The 26,676-nt window shown below is 45.5% G+C and overlaps 1 protein-coding gene across 2 annotated transcripts in view; it reads left to right on the top strand.

Annotated features, from left to right (window-relative positions):
- Positions 1-26,676, top strand: part of PDS5B (PDS5 cohesin associated factor B) — a 148,963-nt gene that overhangs the window by 21,137 nt on the left and 101,150 nt on the right. Inside the window, exon 1 of one of the 2 annotated variants that reach the window (XM_040426140.1) lies at positions 7,053-7,066. The exons of the other annotated variant lie outside the window; for it this stretch is intronic. The gene's annotated coding sequence lies outside the window, so the exon portion shown is untranslated. Of the gene's footprint in view, positions 1-7,052; positions 7,067-26,676 lie in introns of those variants that run through there. 2 annotated transcript variants of the gene reach the window in all.

Below are 26,676 nucleotides of genomic sequence, written 5' to 3'. Positions count from 1 at the left end.
CCAACTTGGAAAGGAGAAGATCTGCGAAGCTAGATATAGTTCTGTTCACCCGTCAGGGACGTTCTCGATGGGTCTCATCCAACTGGAGAAACGTTCAAAGCGCTGACAACTGAAGCTTGCGGTTTGCTTTGTGACTAATGCACTAACTTCAGCGCGGATTTCTGGATCATTATCCGGATCCTGGATGTTGAAAACTTCCTGTACACATTCGTCTGCCTCTCCAAGCATAAACTCTGGACCTGTAAGCCAAGTAGAGTTAGTAAAGGAGCCTATAGACATAGGCCTAGTGGCGTGATCTGCTGGATTAAGTTCAGATGGTACATAGTGCCATTGTTCAGGCTTGGAGGACCTCCTGATTCTCTCTATGCGGTTACTAACGTACACATAAAATCGCTTGGTCCGATTGTGGATGTAACCTAAAACGACCTTACTGTCGGTGTAATACTGGACTTCAGCTATGTCGACACCCAGTTCTTGTTGTACGAAATCCGCAATCTCCACTGCCAACACAGTCCCACAGAGTTCCAGTCTGGGAATAGTATGATCGGGCTTGGGGGCTAACTTAGCCTTACCAAAGACGAATCCAACGTGATTTTGGTTGTTGGGTTCTGTCACCTTGAGATAGGCAACCGCTGCGATGGCCTCCGTGGAGGCGTCCGAGAACACGTGGAGTTCTTTCTTTATGCTAGAGGAAAGTGAAGTTTTAATATAGCATCTCGGGATGTGGATCTCATCCAAGGCATACAAAGATCGCTTCCAGGCTTCCCATTTTTGCTCTTTCTCGGAGGGAAGTGGGGTATCCCAATCCTTGACTGTTTCAGAAAACTGTCTCAGTAGAGATTTACCTTGTATGGTAATGGGCGCTACAAATCCCAGCGGATCAAATAGGCTGTTTACTACTGATAGGACGCCTCGTTTTGTGAATGGCTTGTCTGCACAACTTATCTGAAAACCGAAGGAGTCAGCCGAGAGATCCCATCTGAGGCCCAAGCTCCTCTGCACAGGTGGACTGTCCAGTCCCAAGTTAATGTCCTTGAATCCTGGTGCATGATCGCCTGATTCGAAGGCCCTCATAACGGCCAGGCTGTTTGAAGCAATTTTGTGTAGTCTAAGTTTAGCTTGGTACAACATACTTTGAGTCCTTTTGAGCAGATCGATAGCCGCTTCTTCAGTGGGTAGTGATTTGAGTCCATCGTCTACGTAGAAGTCCTTTTCTACAAAGTCTCTGGCGTCTTTACCGTACTCGGATTCTCCCTCTAATGCAGTGCGCCGAAGGCCGTAAGTTGCCACGGCAGGTGAAGGGCTGTTTCCAAATACGTGTACCCTCATACGATATTCTGCCATCTCTGCGTTGGTGTCGTTATTCTTGTACCACAGAAACCTGAGGAAATTCCGGTGGTCCTCTCTGACTACGAAACAGTGGAACATCTGTTCAATGTCGGCGGTGATGGCAACGAGCTCTTTTCTGAACCTCATCAGCACTCCAACTAGGTTATTCGTCAGATTAGGACCTGTGAGAAGGACATCATTAAGAGATACACCTTGATGTTTGGCACTTGAGTCGAAAACAACCCTAATTTGATTAGGTTTCCGTGGGTGATACACTCCAAATGAAGGCAAGTACCAGCACTCGTCGTTCTTCCCTAAGGATGGAGCTGGTTCTGCATGGTTGTTGCGGAATATTTTGTCGATAAAGGCAACAATGTGTTCTCTCATCTCAGGCTTACTGTTCATGGTACGCTGAAGAGAGTTAAATCTAGACAGAGCTTGTTCCCTATTGTTCGGGAGTCTCACCTAGAGTTGTTGCGATACCAAATTTTTGATTCGGTTTCGATACCATGAAAAAGTATTGCGATACTCGATACCATTCGATACCACGCGAAAAAAATAAACAAAAAAAGCCACGTGCATTCCTCATTTTTAAAAATGGCGAATCGCGCAGTTTTTATTTTATTTTTTCTGTTCCGGCATTCACCACCTAGATTTTTTTTTTATATTTTAATAGTTTGGACTTTTCTGACGTGGCGATGTAATATGTTTATTTATATATTTTATATGTGAAATTAGGAAAAGGGGGGTGATTTATCCTTCATATTTTAGTGTTTTTTTTTTTTTTTACTTTTTATTTAATAACTATTTCCCCCCTTAGGGGCTAGAACCTGGGATCTTTCATCCCTTTTCCTATTCACCCTGATAGATCTCTATCAGGGTGAATAGGACTCCACACTGTCCCTGCTGCTCTGTGCTTTGTGCACACAGCATCAGGGATGTTACCATGGCAACCAGGGCTTCTGTAGCGTCCTGGCTGCCATGGTAACCGATCGGAGCCCCAGGCTTACACAGCTGGGGCTCCGATCAGAAGCTGCCACTGCACCACCAATGAGGGGGAGTGGAGAGGTCCCTGTGGCCACTGCCACCAATGATTTTAATACTGGAGGGTTGAGAGGGGCCGGCGCACTGTGCCACCAATGATTTTAATGGGATGGGGGGATTGAGGGGGGGGGGGGGCACACTGCACCACCAATGATTTTACCCCTTTATACAGGAGGCGGGTACTAGCAGATCAGCGGCAGTTAACTGCCGCTGATCGCAGCTCCCTGTCAGGGGCAGGGTGCCGGCAATGCGATTCTGCTGCCGGCACCCGCCTCCTGTATGTGTTAAAGACTGACTACTGTATATGAGTCCAGACTTTCACTATTAGGCCACACAGAGCGGCGCCCAGCGATGTCTCAGCACTCACCATTTAGTCCTGGGCGCCGCTCCGTTCGCCCGCAGTGCCCCATTACTGTCTCCTCTCCTGCTCCACATGCTGCTGATTACTATCGGAGCGATGGGAGGAGACATCAGCTTCACTAGTGGGCGTTCCTTCTCCCTGGCTGTAGCGCTGTCCAATCGCAGCGCAGGGAAAAGGAACGCCCACTAGTGAAGCTGATGTCTCCTCCCATCGCTCCGATAGTAATCCTATCATTGGTAGCGCAGTGCGCCCGCCCCTCCTCCGCCCCTCTCTTCTCATTGCCGCCCCTCCTCCACCCCCTCTCTTCTCATTGCCGCCCCTCCTCCGCCCCTCTCTTCTCATTGCCGCCCCTCCTCCGCCCCTCTCTTCTCATTGCCGCCCCTCCTCCGCCCCTCTCTTCTCATTGGTGGCAGCGGCAGCAGCACAGGGGGAGGGAGGACAGCTTCCTTCTCCCCGTGCTGCTGAGAGAGAACATGAGCGCGCCGATAGCAGCGCGCTCATGTTCAGAGATACTAGACTGCGCAGAAGCGCAGCCCAGTATCGAAAAAACGGAAATCCCGGTATCGTATCGATACCGGGACAAAAGTATCGATTGGGTATCGAAATTTCGATACCCGCAACAACCCTAGTCTCACCCTGGTAGCTCGGAAGGGTAATGGAGAAACCCAGTGATTGGTTTCGTCTTTAAGGAACTCATTGTCCATTATCTTGATAAATTCCCTGTCCTCTACTGACAAAGCTACTTTATCATCGTCCTTGCTTGTGTGAAAGACTAATCTTCCCAAGTTGTCAGCAAAGGGAGGAATGTCGTCATGTGGTTGTATGAGGTCTGGAGGCTTCTCTTTCACCTCATAGTGATGAGGGCAAGGCTTAATGCAAGTTGTGCGTCCATCTCCACGCACGTACGTTTTGAAAGAGCGGATTCTTGGTTGATCCAAGCATACATTTCCTATGACCACCCATCCCAAGTCCAGACTCTGGGCATATGGTGCATAGTCGGGACCATTACACTGTTGACGCACCTTGTGTACCCTTAGATTGTCTCTGCCAAGCAGGAGTAGAATCTCGGCGTTGTTGTCCATAGGTGGGATAACGTTGGCTAGGTGCCTTAGGTGTGGATGGTGAAATGCAGCTTCCGGGGTAGGAATTTCATCCCTATGGTTGGGTATTTGATCGCATTCGATCAGCGTCGGTAGAGGTATTTCTGTATTTCCACTGACGGAACAAGAGATGAATCCTTGTGCCCTCCTGCCGCTAGTCTCTATGCGACCCAAGCAGGTGTTTAAGATGTAGGGTTCTGACGGTCCCTTTATTCCAAAGGCTTCAAAGAATTTAGGTCCTGCTAGGGAGCGGTTGCTTTGGTCGTCAATGATGGCATACATTTTTTACTGCCTTTTCTGGTAGCCCCTCCGGGTAGACCTTGATTAGGCATATGCGGGCACAACATTTCTCACTCTGGCCCTCCCCACATACGTCCAAGCATGAGCAGGAAACAGCAGTGGCTGTGTTAGCGTGCTTCTGGGGCTCCCCGCCATGACTTGGAGCAGGACTGGTGGTGACGGCAGCAGGTGAATCCCTTGTGAGTGGAGTTGGGTGCATAGCTGAGGCATGTCTATCACTATGACACTCCTCACACTTGATAATGGATTTGCAGTCCTTAGCCATGTGCTCCAATGAAGCGCAGCACTTGAAACATACCCCAAGCTCGGTCAGGACTTTCCTGCGCTCCTGTATTGTTTTGGATCTAAATCCTCTGCATTTGTTCAGTGAGTGTGGTTTTTTATGAATGGGACATTCACGATTGAAGGCCTTGTCTCCTGATGAGGTAGTGTACTGTCTACCAGTGGGTACTGCAGATGATGGTAGGTTAGTCTTTCTAACATTCACGCTGCTCTTAAAGTCTCTGTGTTTATGTACAATACTTTCATACCTTGATGATGGTGTCACTGAGGCTGTAGTATTGAACTCCAGGAAGTCGAGGCTGGGGTCATTCCTCATCTGGGACTGTTCATCGAAGAATCTGCAGAAATGAATAAATGGGGGAAAAGTGACGTCATGCACTCTTTTGTACCTTGAGACTGATGCCGCCCACTTCTCTTGCAGGCTGTATGGTAACTTCACGACAATTGGGTTCACCCCATGGGCTGTATCCAGGTAGCACAGCCCGGACAGACGAGGGTCTCTTTTGGCAAGCTCCAGTTCCATGAGCAAATCACTTAAATCCTGAAGCCTATGGACATCCTTGAGACTGATCTTGGGGACGTTCTGCAGTCTCCTGAATAGTGCCTTCTCTATTGCTTCTGCGCTGCCAAAGGTGCGTTCGAGTCTCTGCCAGGCTGCAGCGAGACCTGCTTCTGCTTGTCCCACATAGACAGTTCTAAGGCTCTTGATGCGATTTGTGGAGCCTGGGCCCAGCCAGTTGATCAAGAGGTCGAGCTCCTGCTCTGCAGTTAGGTTGAGGTTGGCGATGGCGGCTTTGAAGGTTGCCTTCCAGGCTCTATAGCTCTCCGCACGGTCATCAAATTTTGAGAGACTGGTGTTAATTAGCTCTCTGCTCACCATAAACCTGGCAAACTCAGACATATCTGATTTCTCACTGCTTGTTGCCATGACAACTTGTGATGCCCCTGGGGCGTATAGGCTGCGTGGCGTGAAAGGGTGAGATGCTTCCGGGTAGAATGATGTTGCTGCAGGGTTGAGCTGTGGTCTAGCCTCTGTAGACTCTGATGACTGCTGCTTGAGCTGTGGAGGTAGGCCAGGAAACACCTGGTAGCCATCTTGCTGTAATAACTGTCCTTGAGAGGGTGCGTCTGGGCAACTGTTATTGGATTGCTCAGGTGCTGTGGGTGTCACTGGCACTGCAGGTAGAGCTGACTTGGAGGTTTCAGTGTTGGCTTGGACAGTACTGCACACTGGGGGTGGTGCAGATAACTGTTTCAGTATGTAGTCGCTGGTGCGATCAGCTGGATCGTCTATCTCCTCTGGTGGTAAGCAGACTGAATCAGGGCCTTGGCTCAATGCTTGCTCAAGTAGTCTTACTCTTGCTAATGCGATTTCCTCTTCCCTCTCTGATTCAAGGATCTTTATTAGAGCCTCTGCTTCTGCTTCTGCCCTCTTGGCTTTTGCCTCCGCTTCTGCTTCTGCCCTCTTGGCTTTTGCCTCCGCTTCTGCCCTCTTGGCTTCTGCCCTCTTGGCTTCTGCCTCCGCTTCTGCCCTCTTGGCTTCTGCTTCAGCCCTCGCAAGGACTTCTTTTTCGGTGAAGGAACGCCTCACTTTGGATTGCTCTGCATTTATGCGGGCCTCTAGTAATCTGTCGCTCAGGGTGGAGCTTCTAGAGCATGATGATCTGTAGGACCGCGAGGAATGTTTGGATGAATGCGATCTGTGTGATCTAGTTTCTTGCAAATGAGAGATACGGAGTTCCACTTTATCTTTAGCATCCAGCACCATGGCGTCTCTTTGTCTGTCTATTGATTCTGCCTTGCACAATTCTGACGGGGCTTCTTCAATATTAGAGTCTTTTAGAAAGGTTATATACCTTGTGGACAGTCTCTTGTATCTTTCATGGGCTGCGTTCAGCCGCCCGACGTCAACTTGTAAACTGGTGGTATCGCCTGAGGAGGACTTAAGTCCTGATATGAGGGAGGAAACTCGCTCCCATAGATCTTCCAGGTCGTCACATTGCTCATCTTTCCTGGTGTGATAATTTTCTGTGATCTTTATTGTTGGTTTGAGAGAGCGCCTTGGTCGCGTGACTTGGTCTGCTGGAAGTGTGTGTTCTACCTCCAGCTCTTCATAATGATCAGTATCAGGTAGCATTTGCTTTGTTTCATCACTGGGGAACTGTACGAGGTCCTTTTCGGCCATTTTTATTTAAGGTGCGCTGTCTCTTTAAGAAAATGAACTTTTGAATTGGGGGCTGAAAATTGCTGTGCGGCTCAGATGAGGCACCCCGATAAGTTTCCCAAGGTGTTTTGAGTGAATTGCGGGGTTTTGGTTTGAGGGAGGCCCCGCGTGCGTGAACAGTTCTTATATCATGCGAGCAAGGGTTAATATAGGATATAGAAAGTGGCTTGGCGAGTAGTGGAGGACTTCCAGGCGAGAGTATATCTACTGCGGACACGCCGTGCTTCCCCTTAGGCTTATGGGACATGCACTGTTGCCGGGCAGATTTGCTGGGAGTGGGCCTGTTGCAGGGGAGGTTCCTGAGTGTGGCGCTGGGCTCTGAGGGAACCTGCAGCCGGGCATTGGACATTCAGACAGATATTGACTGGGGTATAAGGCTTTAAGGCAGTTTTTGACTGTTCTGTCCCCACATGAAGGCGAATGAAGGTGTAACTGATAATGGCTTTGTGACTGTCCTACCTTCGTATCCAAGCAGTGGAGCAGACCGGACCGGCAGATGCTCAGGTTAGATGGATCCAGACGTAGACATGAGGATGCAATCAAACGTGGGTTTATTTGATCCAGAGCAGTGACATACAGTGATGGAATACAGTGATGCTGTCATGTGGATGTCTTTCCTGAGGCTAACTGCTGAGGCTACTGCTGGTCAAAAACTGATGCCTTCACAAGCCGAGGTGTGTGTCTCCAGTCACAAAGGAATGCAGCACTGAAAAAGGCTACAGGAAGTGACCAGGCCCAAGGCTGCAAAAACCACACCCAGAGATAAAACTTTATAGACAACGAATGAGGCGTGCAGCATACAAATTCCGGCCAGCAGAAGGCAGCAGAGAACAATAGACTTAAACAACATAGGTAAAACAAGAAATAATACAGTGCAGAAATTCAATATGAAAGGAACAGCACAGCGCTATCTTTCCATAGGCGGAGTGTTGCACATCACCATGTTTCCTGATGCATTACCCCCTTCCACAAGTGATCCACTAGCGGGGGAATAACTAAACATCTTCAGATGCTACAATTCTGCGGCACCACGGCTCTAGGTGCCTACACTTATTTCACAAGGTGGCGTGGCAACAGTCGGTACTCGCAGGTGCCCGGTACTCTTAGTCTAGTGCTATATGGGTGCCACCAGTGGACACAGTGGCTATTCCTCATTGTATCCTTCTTTTCCTTTGGTGCTGGTTTTGCGCATGATTATACATCCTCTGTCTTCTCAGGGGGTTACCTAGCATCACTTATGTGTTCTAGAGACCCCTATCTCCATGGGCCTCCATTGTTTCAGTCGGTTATGCTATTGTCCGCATTAATACGTAGTGCGTACTCCATTTCACATATATGGTGAGTACGTTCCAGTGAGTCGAGTGTTTCACTGACTCCGTATTTTCTATCCACCACTCCCCCTTCTCTGGGAAAGTGGTTATGCTGGCACTCTGGTTTAGCTACTACAGCGTGTTCTCCACAGGTGAAGTTTTTCGCTAATGCTCGAGTTCATGGTCGCTGCAGTGGGACATCCCCTCGGGTAGAGGCCCTACCCTAGCGCTGGCTTGGCAGTTGCTCTTGTTCAGCGCCATTCCAGGTAGAGTTTTTAAGGTTAGCTCTCCTTATCTGGAGCAGTATGGTACGTGACTTCCACGGAAAGTCTCAGGGCCCCCCTTCCCTCAGTTTTGCACTGATGGGGCAAGCGCTGGCTACTACTGTGGGAGCAGTATTGCATTACCACTACATACTTGGTTCTTACTGCACAGCTTGTTCGTCAGGTGGTGGATTCTTCTAGCACTGAATTCGGTGGCTTCTGCGGTTGGCCCCCTCCTCTACTGGGGTATGGGGCTAGCAATACAGTGCGACTCCCCTTGCCTGGCTTCCTCATCTGCACTGATTCAGGCCATGAAGCCTGCATCGCACAGGATCTATTATAGGACCTGGAGGACCTTCCTGGGCTTCTGTAAGGGCCGGGACATCCCCTCACTCCGTTTTTTTTTTTCTTCTCTCCCCACGGTCCTCTCCTTGGACCTTGGTTTAGCCCTTAGTTCCTTGATGGGTCAGGTGTTGGCGCTTCTGTCATGGGGGACACAGCCTTTCCAGCGTCCTCTGGCTCCCCTGGTGCCCATGAAAACCTTCCTTCAGGGAGTGGCACATACGGTTCTTCTGTACCGTCCTCTACCACCTTGGGATCTGAACATAGTTCTCTCAGCGCTCCAGACTTCTCCCTTTGAGCTATTGCGGGAGATCTCACTCCGACTCCTCTCCTAGTAGGTAGTTTTTCTTGTAACTATCACATCCATCAGATAGGTGTCCGAGTTGGGGGTGCTTTCTTGCAGAGAACCCTTCCTGGGTCTTCACAAGGATAAGGTGGTTCTCCGGCCCATTCCTTCTTTCTCCCGAAGGTGGTCTCTGACTTCCATATCTATGAAGAAATTCCTTCCTTCACTGTCCCTCTCCTTCACACCCTACGGAAGGGAGTTACATCATTGGTCGTTGTCAGGGCTCTGATCATTATTGGCAGCCTCCAGTCCCTTCCGGCGTACAGAACCCCTTTTTGTCATCCGGAGGGTCCTCGCAAGGGATTGGCGGCCTCCAAGGTGGCAATTGCACGATTGATTCGGTCTGCAAGTGCTGAACCATACCGCACCCGGAGCAGGGTTCCACCCTTAGGGGTCACGGCTCACTCCACCAGTGCGGTGGGCGCTTCTTGGGCGTGGAGGAATCGCGCTTCGGCTGCACGGTTGTGTAAGGTGGCTACTTGGTCCTCCTTACACACATTCACAAAATTTTACCAGGTGCATACTTATGCATCGGCGGACGCTGCCTTGGGCCGCATGGTCTTGCAGGCGGCAGTTTCTTAGATTCCTGCAGAGACGCTTGCTTCCATGGGTCTGTGGTTTTTCCCTCCCTGTGGACTGATTTTGGACGTCCTACGGTTCCTGTGTCCCCCAATGAATATGGGCGAGAAAAGGAGATTTTTGTATAACTTACCAGAAAAATCTTTCTCTCTCTTCATTGGGGGGACACAGCACCCACCCAGTATTGTTGTTTGACGGCAGTTGCTGGTTTGAACCCCGTTGGGTCTTTTGGCATGGTTGGTGTTCCATGTTTTTTCTTGGTTTACTTGCTTCTCCTACTGTTTTTACACAAACTGAAGCTCTCTCTCCAGGCTGGAGGGGGTAAAGCTGCCAGGGGAGGAGCTAACAGCTCTATCTAGTGTCAACGCCTCCTAGAGGACATAGCTATACCCACGGTTCCTGTGGCCCCCCAATGAAGAGCGAGAAAGAGATTTTACTGGTAAGTTGTACAAAAATCTCCTTTATGTGGAAACTGGTATATAGAACCCAATAATGAGTATTTGCTGGAAGCCGGTAAATCAAACCCCTCAATTAATATTTTGTGGAAGCAGGTATATCGTACCCCTTAATCTGTTTTTTTGGGGACAACTGGTATATCACACCTGTTGCAATTAGTTATTCCAATAGCGTTTGGCACTCTGTATGGCTGCGGTATCACAGCTGAACCGCACTCAACTGCTGCACAATACAAATGCACTATAATATACTTTCTATGTTAGAAAGTATATTATAAGTATATCACACCCCTCAGTATGTCACACCTATCGATAGCACATCTATACCAGTCCTTAAAAGGCCACTTTGGAAGGGATAGCGCAATATCTCGAAACGCGTCTGGTAGAAAGGTGGATGCACCCGCGATAAAGTCCTCCAAACTTTGAAGAAATAAAGCAGAAAGGAAGGAATAATTACAACACCTCCGTTCCCAGCATCCGAACATACAGCAACTAAAGTAACATCGCGGTTGAAAAACACGTGTATTCTCGCGAGACCTATGCTGCTTTGGCTGGAGGAGTGCGACGTGAGACGCTGATAACTCCCCGCTCTGCTCGCCCCTCGCCAAGCCTCCGGTAAATTTACGAATTGCATATAAGGAAGGAGGTAAGAAAATAACTTTAAAGTCCTGTAAAACCTTTTTTTTTTGCATCAGCGAAATTGGAGATTAAGGAAAGACTTTTTACGAGCAATATACATGCGCAATGTGATACGACCTATCGGGAAACATTCAAGTGCGACTTTTCTGTGACTTTGTCATTTATATTGGGCGACTACAATACTGTGACTCCAGTACACAGGAACATTGGTATATATATATATATATATATATATATATAATATATATATATATATATATAATTCGCAATAACATGGTCACAGATTGAAATTGCCTGAAGTGGTTTGGGAAGATTAGAAGCAGCAAGTGCGATCTTTTTCATGTGCGATTTATTTTTTATTTTTTCTCCATGCGATTTTCTTATGTGCTCACTGTGATATGCATTGAAAACAACACAACCATCTGTATTGTTTTTTAATTTTTGTTTTCAATTTACAGATAATAGTATTTTAATATTTTATGTGAATTTTATCTATTCCATGCTGATTAATTTTGTATATTTCAATTGGATGCCGAATGTATGAGTGCTCGCCCATTTCAACTACCGGTATATACATTTATCCACTATCCAGAGGGTTGGGTGTTCCCTCTTCTTCTTTTGGGTTTGAAGCACCACGTCAGAGCGAATTAGGAGTGAGCCACCTCAGCCATTGCAATGTATTTAGAGATAGCCGTCACTGATAGGACCACCCACTGGACCCATAAGCCTATAAGCTCAGGGCTCATGCACATGAACGTATTTTCTTTCTGTGTCCCTTCCGTGTTTTATTTTTAATTTTTTGAACTGTATGCATAACCTTTCCTTATAATGGGTCTGCAAAAAAACAAACAAAAAAAAAAACGGAAGTTACTCCATGTGCATTCCATTTTCGCATGTCCGTTCCGCAAAAAAATTAGAAAGTGTCCTATTATTGTCCGGACAAGGATAAGACTGTTCTATTAGGGGCCAGCTGTTCTGTTCCTCAAAATACGGAATGCACACGGACATCATCTGTAATTTTTGCGGAACGCAAAATACATTCGGTTGTGTGCATGAGCCAGATCTTTCCCCCCCACAGAACTGTATATAATTCTGCTCAGCTTCCCCTGCTCCCACGTATACACTGCGTGCAGAATTATTAGGCAAATGAGTATTTTGACCACATCATCCTCTTTATGCATGTTGTCTTACTCCAAGCTGTATAGGCTCGAAAGCCTACTACCAATTAAGCATATTAGGTGATGTGCATCTCTGTAATGAGAAGGGGTGTGGTCTAATGACATCAACACCCTATATTAGGTGTGCATAATTATTAGGCAACTTCCTTTACTTTGGCAAAATGGGTCAAAAGAAGGACTTGACAGGCTCAGAAAAGTCAAAAATAGTGAGATATCTTGCAGAGGGATGCAGCACTCTTAAAATTGCAAAGCTTCTGAAGCGTGATCATCGAACAATCAAGCGTTTCATTTAAAATAGTCAACAGGGTCGCAAGAAGCGTGTGGAAAAACCAAGGCGCAAAATAACTGCCCATGAACTGAGAAAAGTCAAGCGTGCAGCTGCCAAGATACCTCTTGCCACCAGTTTGGCCATATTTCAGAGCTGCAACATCACTGGAGTGCCCAAAAGCACAAGGTGTGCAATACTCAGAGACATGGCCAAGGTAAGAAAGGCTGAAAGACGACCACCACTGAACAAGACACACAAGCTGAAACGTCAAGACTGGGCCAAGAAATATCTCAAGACTGATTTTTCTAAGGTTTTATGGACTGATGAAATGAGAGTGAGTCTTGATGGGCCGGATGGATGGGCCCGTGGCTGGATTGGTAAAGGGCAGAGAGCTCCAGTCCGACTCAGACGCCAGCAAGGTGGAGGTGGAGTACTGGTTTGGGCTGGTATCATCAAAGATGAGCTTGTGGGGCCTTTTCGGGTTGAGGATGGAGTCAAGCTCAACTCCCAGTCGTACTGCCAGTTTCTGGAAGACACCTTCTTCAAGCAGTGGTACAGGAAGAAGTCTGCATCCTTCAAGAAAAACATGATTTTCATGCAGGACAATGCTCCATCACACGCGTCCAAGTACTCCACAGCGTGGCTGGCAAGAAAGGGTATAAAAGAAGAAAATCTAATGACATGGCCTCCTTGTTCACCTGATCTGAACCCCATTGAGAACCTGTGGTCCATCATCAAATGTGAGATTTACAAGGAGGGAAAACAGTACACCTCTCTGAACAGTGTCTGGGAGGCTGTGGTTGCTGCTACACGCAATGTTGATGGTGAACAGATCAAAACACTGACAGAATCCATGGATGGCAGGCTTTTGAGTGTCCTTGCAAAGAAAGGTGGCTATATTGGTCACTGATTTGTTTTTGAATGTCAGAAATGTATATTTGTGAATGTTGAGATGTTATATTGCTTTCACTGGTAAAAATAAATAATTGAAATGGGTATATATTTGTTTTTTGTTAAGTTTCCTAATAATTATGCACAGTAATAGTCACCTGCACACACAGATATCCCCCTAAAATAGCTAAAACTAAAAACTACTTCCAAAAATATTCAGCTTTGATATTGAGTTTTTTGGGTTCATTGAGAACATGGTTGTTGTTCAATAATAAAATTAATCCTCAAAAATACAACTTGCCTAATAATTCAGCACTCCCTGTACATGCATGCTTGCTGTCATTAGAAAAGTGAAACGTGCTGTCAGATGGATGCTAGTACTGAACGGCCGGACTTGGATTCTCCCCAGGAGCGGTGGAGCGCGCGCACGGGGTGACGTCACTACGTGATGTCACGCACGATGGGAGCGCTTCTGGGCCCATAGCGCTTAAAACACACGTGGTTGGTTATGCCCCTGCCGCCAGACTTACCAAGCGAGTGGGGACACTGGAACCAATGCGTGTCCCTGCACACAGGAGCCCAGCCATACGCACGTCTCCAGAACACTATAGTAAGTAAGTTTAATTCCCTATTGATGTGGTCATTTTTGAAATTTAGTAATTTGGATCCTGATTGGTGTTGTTTTTTTTTTTTTTTTAACGTTTCAATTAGGATACCTTTTGAGCCCTGCCATACGCACCTCTCCACATCAGTCTGTTAGCCTCAGCCCCGTGTCCCCTGACGATTTGTGGGGCTGACTCTTAAATTGATAACTTGGGAACAGTTTCTTGACCAGGTGATCTCTTGAGGATAGAACACCACCTTAAAGGTTGTCTCTTAAAGCCCTCTACTTCTAAACGTAATACGGCACTCTAGGGGCTCCTTTCTCCTTTTGAATAAGGAAAGGTTCTGGACGGGGCTGCCCCTTTTGGGGCGATGACTCTGTATTAGGGGGTCATTAGGGAATACTAGACCAAGTAGGGCACCTCAGGGACAGCATTGGATCCCTTACCCCTGTCTTTACATCAAGACTTGTGATGTTGACAGCAAGTACCCTCGAGCGTAGAAATCCTACAGTCCGCACCGAATCGGTACCTACCTGTCTTACATCCATGTGACAAAATTTAACTGGACCGGTAAGACCTACCCCCCCCCCCCTTTTTATTTATTTATTTATTTATTTATTTATTTATTATATAACCGGGCTATCCACTCTACGATAGTTTAGTTGTTGTTATTCGTCCTGTTAGTGGAACCTTTTATGTGAGTGTTGCCTGGGTCCTGTAGTCGGCTCTTGTCCAGCACATTGGGCTTCGGTTGAGGTCTTTTTGTTTGTCTATGTAAGGGGCCCACACTCTAGTTGTAATTATTAAAAGTTAAGTTTAAATATACGTTACAGCCCCTTCCCTTTTTTTTAATTTTAGTTTTCTAATCTGTGCAGTACTCTGGGAGATGCACCAACAGGCATCTCTCTGACAGGCGATCTCTGTTTGTTTTGGTACTGAGGTACCTGCCAGTACCATAGCCCATTTTGGATTCCTATTTAAGTGTTCTTGCATGGCAAGACCACTTACTGTTATCTCACATATATATTCTTCTTATTATAGCCAAATTTACCACCCTAACTTCTCCCACAGTTTTTACACTACATAGACAGTAATATTCCGAAACGTGCAGATTGTTCCCGATTGGTGTGCTATTACTTTGTGGAACGTTTCGCTGAATGGTTCACGAAATATCTGCGTTTTTGTGGTGAAATTGGTCCCATAGGAATGAATGGTGGAATGTTCAAAACTAGAGTGGGAGCTGAAAAATCAGGACATGATTTCTAAACTGCCACCACTCCCTCATTTTCAAGCCCACCTACACAAATCTTATATCAAAACGTTCAGCTATCCCTGCGGCTAAGCCATAGTCCTGATAGTTTTCACAATTTGACCATTTGTTAGCAACTCACCCTGCCCATTGACATTTATTGAAACTCCACTCTAGCCACCTCAAATTTGAAGGGCAATTTCTGAACTGCGACTGTGCCTTCATTTTTAATATTTCAGAGACCTACTATACGTAAAAATGTAGGTCTGGGTCTTGTGATTCTCACAATATAAAGCTCTTCGGTGTAGGATTTATAATTTTTAAACTACAACCGTTTGAAAATGGCAACCGCCAGTGAAGTGAGCAAGTTGGAGCAGTTTGTTTTTAACCGCTCTTCTCTGCCCTTGCTGTAGAGTAAGTTGCCATAGGAACCCAGGTGTGTGAGCAGCCAGCAGAGTGACAAAAGCTAGAGTGTGAGCTGAAAAATCTGATGTGATTTCTAAATTGCCACCACTCCCTAATTTTCAAGCCCACCTACACAAATCGGCTGCTAATGTTTTTATAAATGTATGTTTTGATGTAATTGTGAAGCACTTTGGGCAACAACATTGCAATTAAATGTGCTATATAAATAAATAAAAGTTGAAATGAATGTCTCACTCTATCAAGCTTGCCATATGCAATTTTTAAATTTGATCAATCAATTGGTTAGTGTAATGTTTACTATCTTTACTCACTCCAAACCCTCCATACAGGCTCCATTCACACATCCGCAAATGGGTCCGCATCCGTTCCGCAAGTTTGCGGAACTGGTGCAGACCCTTTAATTCTCTATGGGGACAGAAAAGATGCAGACAGCACACAGTGTGCTGTCCGCATCCGCATTTCTGTGCTTCGGCCCCGAACTTCCGGGTTTTGGCCCCGAACTTCCGGTCCGCGGCTCCGCCAAAAATAGAACATGTCCTATTCTTGGCCGCAATTGCGGACAGGAATAGGCAGTTCTATGGAGGGTGCCGGCCGGGTGTATTGCATGTCTGCAATACACTACGGATGTGTGAATGGACCCTTACTCTTCCCACTCCATAAAGTTACTCTGCCCAGTCCAACCTTTCCACAGTTACTCCAGTCACTCCAGGTGTAGACTACTGGTGGAGGCAAGAACACTTCACACTGTGAAAGTCACTTTTGAAGGGGCGGCCACTGTAAAGGTCACTGTTATGGGGGAAACTGTCTTTTTTACGACACACGGAAACATAAAATGAAATATACCCGTGCGAAGCCGGGTCCTTCTGCTAGTGTGTGTATGTATGTGTATATATATATATATCTATCTCTATATCTATATCAATGAAAAAGACCGGCACTCGCTGTTGATAATTCTTTCTTTGTATTTATTCAGTCACATGTACAGGCAATAAGTGACGCGTGCGTTTCGGTGCTGCCGCACCTTCCTCAGACTTATCCTCATACAAAGAACATTTCATGTTTAAATAGAGCGCCCAAACACAGAGAAATGACATCACACAGAAAACCACACCCACCAATCAGTGTTAAAACAAAAACATATGAGTTCCTTTAAATTCACTTTAGTTTGTTCCTTACTTCTAGACCCTTCCACGTCGGGGTGGAGATAGGAACAAGTTATTGCTGCAGAGGGAGGCTTATTGGATACATCGATTACGAACGATTGAGCCCCACGGACTCAACCGGGAGTATAATGTACAAAGCTTCCTCTGATAGATCACCTTGGTATAACAATATTTTTCTCAGGATAATAATTTTTCTATAATGTTATATTTTTGAGTATTGCAATAGTGCAATTAAAAACAAATAAAAAACTTTAAAACAAAAAAGAAAAAGAAAAAAGAAAATAATGAAAATAATAATTTTTTGACAAAAATATCCTTTGTAAGAAAATAAATGGATTATTTACAGCGAACATAATGAAGGAAGAAAGAAGTAAGGAACAAACTAAAGTGAATTTAAAGGAACTCATATGTTTTTGTTTTAACACTGATTGGTGGGTGTGGTTTTCTGTGTGATGTCATTTCTCTGTGTTTGGGCGCTCTATTTAAACATGAAATGTTCTTTGTATGAGGATAAGTCTGAGGAAGGTGCGGCAGCACCGAAACGCACGCGTCACTTATTGCCTGTACATGTGACTGAATAAATACAAAGAAAGAATTATCAACAGCGAGTGCCGGTCTTTTTCATTGATTCTACATTGGGACGCCATCCCATAGACTCGTGCACCGTGACCATATACAGCAGTGCCGACCTGTGATTATTATTATTATATATATATATATATATATATATATATATATATATATATATATATATATATATAAATTTTTTTTTTATTTTTTTTTTTTTTATTTATTTGCCCTGACTGGCCAGTGGGGATATATGTTTTTATATCCTGTGTGCATATATAAATTGTCCCAGTATATTTATCCCAATATATATGTGTGAATACAGGTGAAACTCGAAAAATTATTTGAATATTGTGCAAAAGTTCATTTATCTCAGTAATGCAACTTAAAATTAGAATATTGTAAAAAGGTTCAATGTTCTAGGCTCAGTGTCACACTCTAGTCAGCTAATTAATCCGTACCCCCTGAGCAAAGGGTTCCTCAAAACTGTGACTTTGGGGTTTCATAAGCTATAAGCCATAATCATCCAAATATAACTAACAAATAAAGGCTTGAAATATCTCGCTTTGCATGTAACGAGTCTCCTATATTAGTTTCACCTTTTTAAGTTGCATTACTGAAATAAATGAACTTTGCACAATATTCAAATTTTTTGAGTTTCACCTGTATATAGATATGTATATATGCCCCTGTAATTTATATGCTTGGCTATATATACGTTAGTGCTGTCCCCCAAGTTGTGATATAGATACATACGTACGTACATACACTTAGAAATGACCCCCCCCCCAGCTGAGTAATCCCCCTACAGGCAGGGCCGGAGATGTTATGCATAACAGGGACAGGGGAACAAAGAGCTCCCCTGCCCCCTGTATGCCGTGTACCTCCGGAGCTGTAATTACCAGAGGTACGCGGTCACTTCAAAGGCAGGAGAATCAATGCGATCCTTGAAGCGCCGATATGCATGGGCTGGTGCTGTGATGTCATATCACCGAGGATCTTCCCCTAGGAATGAGCATTAACCCCTAGAGCATCTGGCTGGGTATCATCTATTATTATTATTATTATTATTATTATTATTATTAACCCCTTATCATTAACCCCTTCCTTACCTATACCCTGCCCTGCATTACCCCTACAAATATCCCACAGCATTACCCTATACCATTATACCACAAACCCAATACCCTTTTAACCCCTGCATCACTTGGTCCCTGCATTTGCCCCTGACCCTTTCTAACCTATAGGGACAGCGTGTAGTTAGGTTTGAGTGTATATTTTGGGGTGGAATTGTAGTTGGGATTGTGTTGTGTTAGTGTAGTTAGGTATATTATAGTGCTGCATGTGGATCGCGGACCCATTCGCTTGAATTTGGTCCGGTCTGCAAAAAGATAGAACAAGTTCTATTTTTTGTGCAGTGGAAGTTCCGTGCTTCCGTTTCACACCGCATCTCTGGATTTGCGGACCCATTGAAGTGAATGGGTCCGCATCCGTGAAGTGGAATGCACAAGGCCGGTGCCCGTGTATTCTGGACCCGCCGTAAGCGGCCCGCAATACGGCTACGGGAGCACTATGGTCGTGTGAAAGAGGCCTCACTGTCCTGTGTAGGATGTAAGATAACTGGCTGCAGCAGGAGCCTCCTCAGCCCTGATTGCAGGTGGGCAAAAAATCCATAAAGGGTGCCATGACATCTTCTTCCTTATTTGTTCTTGTGATTGGTGGGGGGCCCTGTTGATTTTGTGGCACAACTCCTTTACAGGGAATCTGTCCCCAGTTTTATGGTGTCCTAATGAAGGGCAATGTAAACTAGTGACAGATCTCCGTGCTGAATATTCATGAGCTTCTGGCTTTCAGTTAGAAAAAGCTGTCAATCATTGACAGGGGGCAGAGACAGCCAGAAGCTCATGAATTTCAGGACTTGTTGGTAAGCACTGGTTCTGTTAGAACCTAGCAGCAGTACATTAGAATGACCATTGGTATTTTGCGGTCTGCAAAATATGGTTAACGCCCGTGTTGAATCCATTACCCCAGGCCCACTGACTTCAATGGGTCTGTGGTCTGCGGTCTGCATTTGCGGCCAAGAATAGGACATGTTCTGTCTTTTGCGGATTTAACATACGGATGCAAAAAGGACAAGGATTTCTGTTTGCTTTTCACATCCGTATGTCTGTTCAGCAAGAGACAAAACATGTCCTATTCCTGGCTCATTGAAGTCAATGGGTGTGTGAAAATTTTTTTTATAAAAAAAAAAGGATGTGTCACGGACATCATCCGTATTTTGCAGATCGCAAAAAACCTATGGTAGTGTGTGCGCCCTAAATGGTGACTGATTCCCTTTTAAGCCTCTCCGCACCAGTCTGCCATTAGCTCAAGATGGAACTGCATAAAGTTAACCCTCTATTCTCTGCAGGGTTTCTACAAGAAAATTGTACAGTGAGGGCAGCTATACTTCTTGTTTAATTTTAGCATTAATTTGTGTGTGGTTTTTTTCTTTAGTAATAGTCGCGGCTGGCGCTGTGTGGTTTCTATGGAGTCTTCTGTTCCTGCCATCATTTAATGCAGGGATGAGCAACCTCTGGCACTCCAGCTGTTCTGACACTACAACTCCCCCAATCCTCCCTTCACTTGTAGGGGAGTCACAAGCACAGCTGAGTAAGTGTGCCTGCTGGGAGTTGTAGTTTCGCAGCAGCTGGAGTGCTGATCCCTGCTCTAATGGCTGCTTTCTTGTGGTGTTACATGTGGTTATCTTTCTAATATTGCTGTGCTGCATAAATCGGCAGATACGTGGCATTTACAGACCTCATGGTAAAATCCATAAAGAAGGTAAGGATAGAAGTAATTAGGTTTTATCTTTGAGGTTACCAGAGGTGATGTAATGACTTGTGCAGACTGCCCCGGCGCAGCCATGTTTTACTAGAATGGGATCGATCCTTTTATGACATTGTCAGTCAGTGTGATGCTGGTCATCCACGCCTAGACTGACAGATGAGAAAATACTTCTGTTTACATGAGGCCATCTGCTTCCAGCGATAGCTGGATGTACTTGCCCATCAGTCCAATAAAACAAATGAATGGAGCAGCAGGACACGCGCTCGACCGTATTGAGATCCTCTGCCGTATCTCAGTACCGGAATTAACAACACAAGTGTGAAACTAGTCTTAGTAGCGCTACAGGTCCATGCCTCGCCATCTTCTATAGATATCATTTATAGCAGGGATGCCCAATCTTGGGCCCTTCAGCTGTTGCAAAACTACAACTCCCAGAATGCTCAGACAGCCTACAGCTATCAGCGTACAACAGGGCATGATGGGAGTTGTAGTTTTACAATAGCTGGAGGGCCGCAGGTTGGGCATGACTGATTTAGTGTTGTAAAACAAAACATACAATGCAACAGCTCTCTGCAAATCAAATAAAGTACAAAATTGCATAATAATTGCTAATGCTATACTAATAAGTTAGAGATGCTTGGCAAATCATTTTGTACAAAATTATTTGAGCCCGTCTGCCGCACGTCAAGGCGATCTCTGTAAGACTGGTTCCTAACACTAAATTCTACCTGTTATGTGTCATGATGGCTACCATATAATTCAGCGAGTGTAGGTTCCACATGCATGCTGGGCCTGCCTTACTTTCTGTCATTTTTGGTGCCAAAATGGCCTCCATTATATCCAAGGAATGCAGGTACCAACATGCATGCCGGGCCCACTCCACACCACACCACTCCTGGTGCCAAATGGCCACCAAAGACTGCAATGAGAGTCCACAAACTATCTCTCTCCTGGTGCCAAATGGCTTCCAGTGAGTGAGGGAGAGCAGGCCAAGCTATATACTCACACTAATTAAAATCAGCCTATGGGGCAGACTAGCTGGTCAGGAGTGCACGACTGAGGTGTCAGCCACACCTCCAGTACAAACTGCAAAGAAAAAGGGGGTCAGTCAGCACATCCCAAAGTGCAGGGGCACGTTGCTATGGCTGAGAACAACACTGTAAAACAAAACATGCAATGCAACAGCTCTCTGCAAATCAAATAACGTACAAAATTGCATAATAATTGCAAGTGCTATACTAATAAGTTAGAGATGCTTGGCAAATCATTTTGTACAAAATTATTTGAGCCCGTCTGCCGCACGTCAAGGCGATCTCTGTAAGACGGGTTCCTAACACTAAATTCTGATTTATAGTGTTAGAACGGTGACATCCGTTGGGATGCCCCTTACAGTGCCATAAGGTGGTTGCTCCCCCATTTTGCTTTCGGTGCACCCTGCCTCCGGCTGACTGGGCTGGAATCACAGGTTGGAGCTTCGGACTGGTCGCGGGGTTCAGTCATGCCTTTATCCTGTGAGGGTCTTGGATAGCTCAGGGACACCAGGGAGTGTAAGTGGTGAGGAGGCCTTGGCATATAGAGAACAGCCCAGGTCCTGTCATGAGCGGTCAGCACATGTTCGTATGCATGAGCCCTTAGGTGTCAGTGGAATGACTTTAATAGTGAGTTTACTGCTCGCATCTATACAGGCAAGAACTGGGGGCGCTGTTATGGAAGCACTGTATATGGCTCTTTTATGGGGGCCATTGCTTTGGAAGCACTGTGTATGGCTCTGTTATGGGGGTGTTGCGGTGGCAGTAGTCCTATGTAAAGTGTATGATGTCGAATAAACTTGAAATTTGTCTAAATTTGCTATTCATGCATGAACAGCAGTTATAGAGTAGACTAGTAATTGTTTCCCTGCATAAATATAAGGCTTAACCTCTTGCAGACACAGGGCGAAATCATTCAGCAGGCATTCTGTGACCATGCCGAGGGGGGTCCTGTGACCCCCCCCCCCCCCTCCCCATATCGGCGATCGCAGAAAACAGCAGGTTTGCTGCGTTTCCGTGTCATTTGGGTCTCCGGTGACCCGATAACCCTGAATAGGATGGTGATCGGTGGTGTGATAATACACCACCAATCACCATCCTTAGATCCTGAGAGGTGGCGGTGACATCACCTTCTCAGGATCGCTTCCTGTTGGCCTGACGGGTGGGACTTAACTTCCCCCAGCTCTGCTCTCCTCCTCCACATAGAGGAGCGTCCGTCCAACTGAGCCCAGCACCCCCACGTGAGCCACTCAAAGTTTGCAGGGAAAGGTTAGATTAGGCTGGGATAGTATTAGGGGAAAAAAAAAAAGTTTTATTTTTGGGCTTCACCCTGATCGGGTGTCTGGGGTCCACAGCACACGCAGCTTGCCCCCCCTTCCTCCCCCCACACACATTTTTCTGGGGACGCTTTTATTTTTTTTTGTGCGTGCGTGGTCTGTGGCTGGCACTCTTAGCGTCCGGCCACTGTTAGCGCATCACCCACCCCACCACTGATCAGCTTCGGACTGCTGATCAGTGAGTTTGAATCTTCTTTTTTTTTTTTTCTGTTAGGTTTAGGTTAGTGAACGCGAATACACGTGCCCCCACACACACGCACACTAAATAAAGTTTTACACACACACGCGCGCACACACACACACCCCTATGGCCCGCCAGACGTTCTCGGCCGAGGAGGCATACGCCCAGCTTTCCTCCGACTCAGAGAGCCCCAGTGAGGACGAGGATGACACCACTTTCCTCTTGTCATCCGCGTCCTCCTGATCATCTAGTGATGACTATGAGCCCCAAGGCGGTGGAGATGCCGCCAGGCGGAGCAAGGGGACCCCTTATGCCAGGGTCCCTGTGGCCAACACTAGTATGAGCCGCCCTGGGGCTCGTACTCGTTTTCCGGCCCACCAGATAAGTCCACCTGAGCCCAACAGTTCATTGCTCAACACCCGGGCTCCTTTTTGGCTAGGGCCGGTGGCTGGACTACGGTCAGTGCAGCGAGATGAGGACGTTTTGGGGCCTCGTGCTGCACATGGGCCTAGTCAAAAGAAAACGGTGTCGGGCATTACTGGAGTGGGGACGTCCTCTACCAGACCCCACTTTACAGTACGGCCAGTAATGCAGCATGGTCCCCCCCCAAGGTGATCCTGCCTATGACCGCCTGTACAAAATCAGGCCGGTCATCTATCACTTCGGGCCAAATTTTTGGAGGCCTATGTACCTGGAAGGGAGGTTGCTGTTTATGAGTCTCTCATTGCTTTCAAGGGGAGACTCCTTTTCCGCCAGTATGTTCCCTCTAAGCAGGCGGGGTATGGCGTGTAGCTGTACAAACTTTGTGAGAGTACCTCAGGGTACACTTACAAGTTTCGTGTGTACGAGGGGTGAGATTCCTGTATTTAACCCCCAGAATGTCCCCCCACTCTAGGTGTTAGCGGGAAACTTGTGTGGGACCTTATGCACCCACTGCTAGATAAGGGTTACCACCTGTACGTGGATAACTTTTATACTAGTATCCCCTTGTTCCAGTCCCTCGCCGCCAGATCCACGTCCGCTTGTGGGACCGTGCAGAAAAATCAACGCGGCCTCCCTACCCACTCCCTACCTACCCACCCCCTCCCGGTACCTATCCCAGGGGTGAGACCCGTGCCCTTACCACTGGAAACCTGTTGCTGGTCAGATATAAGGACAAGAGGGATGTCCTTGTACTGTACTCAATTCACGGTAACTGCATCACCACTGTCCCTGTGCGAGGTACCGCGGCAACAGTCCTCAAGCCCGATTGTATATTCGATTACATTCGGTATACGGGAGGAGTTGATCTCTCTGATCAAGTCCTCAAGCCATATAACGCCATGCGCAAAACCCGGGCATGGTACAAAAAAGTTGCAGTCTACTTGGTACAGGTTGCCTTGTACAACTATTTTGTGCTGTCCCGGAGCGCTGGCAACACAGGGAAATTCCTGCAGTTCTATGAGGCAGTCCTCAAGGCCCTGATCTTTTCTGACAGAGAGAGCAGGCGGGAGTACCTCGGGAACTGAAGGGCGCCCGGATCGTCCCTGGCCAACACTTTCCAGGTGTGGTCCCCCATACTGGAAAGAAGGGACAGACCCAAAAAAGGTGCAGAGTGTGTCACAGGAGGGGGTTACAAAAGGACACCACCACTGAGTGTGACACGTGCCCCGATCATCCGGGCCTCTGCATTGGTGCTTCAGGGAGTACCACACTTCCATGGAGTACTAAATTTATAATCCCCTTCGCCAATTTTATTTCTATTTGGCCACAGACAATTGCCCAGAAAAAAAAACCAAAAAACTATGGCACTCATGACCTAACACCTCAGATGAACACAGTCAAAAAAATAAAATAAAAATGGTGTAAAAAATGTTTTTTTTTTTACACCGTTCTTATTTTATTTTTTTGACTGTGTTCATCTGAGGGGTTAGGTCATGTGTTATTTTTATAGAGCAGATTCTTACGGACGCGGGCAATACCTGTCTACTTTTAAAAATTTATTTAGGTTAAAAAAAAAAAAAAAAAAAACTTTTTGGGTATGGCCGCGTCCATAAGAATCTGCTCTATAAAAATAACACATGACCTAACCCCTCAAATGAACACAGTATAAAGTGCCAAAACATCTATTTTTTTTTTTTTGCCAAATTTTCCATTGTAATCCATTTTTCTCAGTTAACAAACCAAGGGTTAACAGTCAAACAAAACTCTATTGCCCTGATTCTGTAGTTTTCAGAAACACCCCATATGTGGTTGTAAAATGCTGTATGGCCAAACGGCAGGGCGCAGAAGGAAAGGTGCGCCATATGGTTTTTGGAAGGCAGATTTAGCTGGACTGGTTTTTTGACACCATGTCCCATTTGAAGCCCCCCTGATGCACCCCTAGAGTAGAAACTCCATAAAAGTGACCCCATCGAAGAAACTACACCCCTCAAGGTATTTAAAACGGATTTTACAAACTTTTGTTTTTAACCCTTTAGGTGTTCCACAAGAGTTATTGGCAAATGTAGATGAAATTTCAGAATTTCAATTTTTTGTAACCTTGCCTCACAAAAATGTAATATAGAGCAACCAAAAATCATATGTACCCTAAAAATAGTCCCAACTAAACTGCCACCTTATCCACTTTTTGGAGTTTCTACTCTAGGGGTGCATCAGGGGGGCTTCAAATAGGACATGGTGTAAATAAAACAGTCCAGCAAAATCTGCCTTCCAAAAACCATATGGTGTTCCTTTCCTTCTGCGCTCTGTCGTGTGCCCTTACAGTAGTTTACGACCACATATGGGGTGTTTCTATAAACTACAGAATCGGGGCAATAAATATTGAGTTTTGTTTGGCTGTTAACCCTTGCTTTGTTACTGGAAAAAAATTGATTAAAATGGAAAATTTGCCCAAAAATTTAAATTCTGAAATTTCATCTCAATTTGCCAATAACTCTTGTGGAACACCTAAAGGGTTAACATAGTTTAATCAGTTTTGAATACCTTGAGGGGTGTAGTTTCCAAAATGGGTGTTTTTTTTTTTTATTATGTAAGCTTCACAAAGTGACTTCAGACCTGAACTGGTCCTTTTTAAAAAGTGGGTTTTGGAAACTTTCTGAAAAATTTCAAGATTTGCTTCTAAACTTCTAAGCCTTGTAACGTCCCCAAAAAAATAAAATGGCATTCCCTAAATGATCCAAACATGAAGTAGACATATGGGGAATGTAAATTAATAACTATTTTTGGAGCTATTAATATGTATTATAGAAGTAGAGAAATTGAAAATTGAAAATTTGTAAATTTTTCAAGATTTTTGGTATATTTGGTATTTTTTATTTTTTTTATAAATAAAATGTTTTTATTTTTTTAAACTCAATTTTACCAGTGTCATGAAGTAAAATATGTGACGAAAAAACAGTCTCAGAATGGCCTGGATAAGTGAAAGCGTTTTAAAGTTATTCACACATAAAGTGACACTGGTCAGATTTGCAAAAAATGGCCTGGTCCTTAAAGGGATTCTGTCACCTCCCCTAACCCAAAATCGGATTTTAAAGCAGTCATGCAGCACAGCTTACCTTGAATCGGCTGTGCTCTTCTATCTTGTAATCCGTCCAGTAGTTTATGAGAAAAACGACTTTAGCTCTAATACTGATCTGCAGAAGTATTGAAGTGTCTTACAGTATACCAGTGATTGGTCTATTCAAAAATCAAGTCCTCTAATAGGACTTAAAAAAAGCTAAATGATTTAATAAAAAATAATGTATTCCATAATAAAAAAAGAGGCAGAATCACCTTTTTATCCATTTCCAGAATTGCTGTGTTTTTATGGAGCAGTGTGGTATAGAGCAGAAGGAGCTGAGCAGAATTCCATGTAGATTTGTGGGGAGGCATTCAGTGTAACCTTCCTGGCTTTTGAGTCTGGTACGTGGTCCTTATTGACCACCTTCTAATCACGTGTGCAGAGACGTCTGTCAGTCTCTGATTAGGAACGCCCACTGGACTCCCGAGGAGTGAAATTCAATCTTCAGTTCCTCCTGCTCTGTCATTTGCTTGTTCAACATGTCTGGCCCCATTTAAACACGCTACACCCACTCTTTGACCATGTGATTATTATTTTTTTTTCCCCTCATCTTTCGGCACACGATATTTGGCGCACACACACAAGTAGCATTTTTGATCATTCACATCAACTTTTAATTTGGTTTATGTCAAAAACTGGCACAGTTTCATTGATAAAAGTGGGCATATCTACCAGAGGTAGTATTTGATTTCTCCTATGAACCCAGACTGCACAGCAGTTAATAGAGCGGAGCTGTCCTCGTACTATGCCATAGGGCAGCATACTGTGATGAGGGCGCCGCTGGAAGTTTCCTTTTGGCATTCGAGATGAGCGTTGATTTGTCCACATTGATTTGTTTG

This window comes from Bufo bufo, chromosome 3, assembly GCF_905171765.1.
Source record: "Bufo bufo chromosome 3, aBufBuf1.1, whole genome shotgun sequence".
Lineage (NCBI taxonomy): Eukaryota > Metazoa > Chordata > Amphibia > Anura > Bufonidae > Bufo > Bufo bufo.
This window is presented reverse-complemented; position numbering and strand designations above follow the sequence as displayed.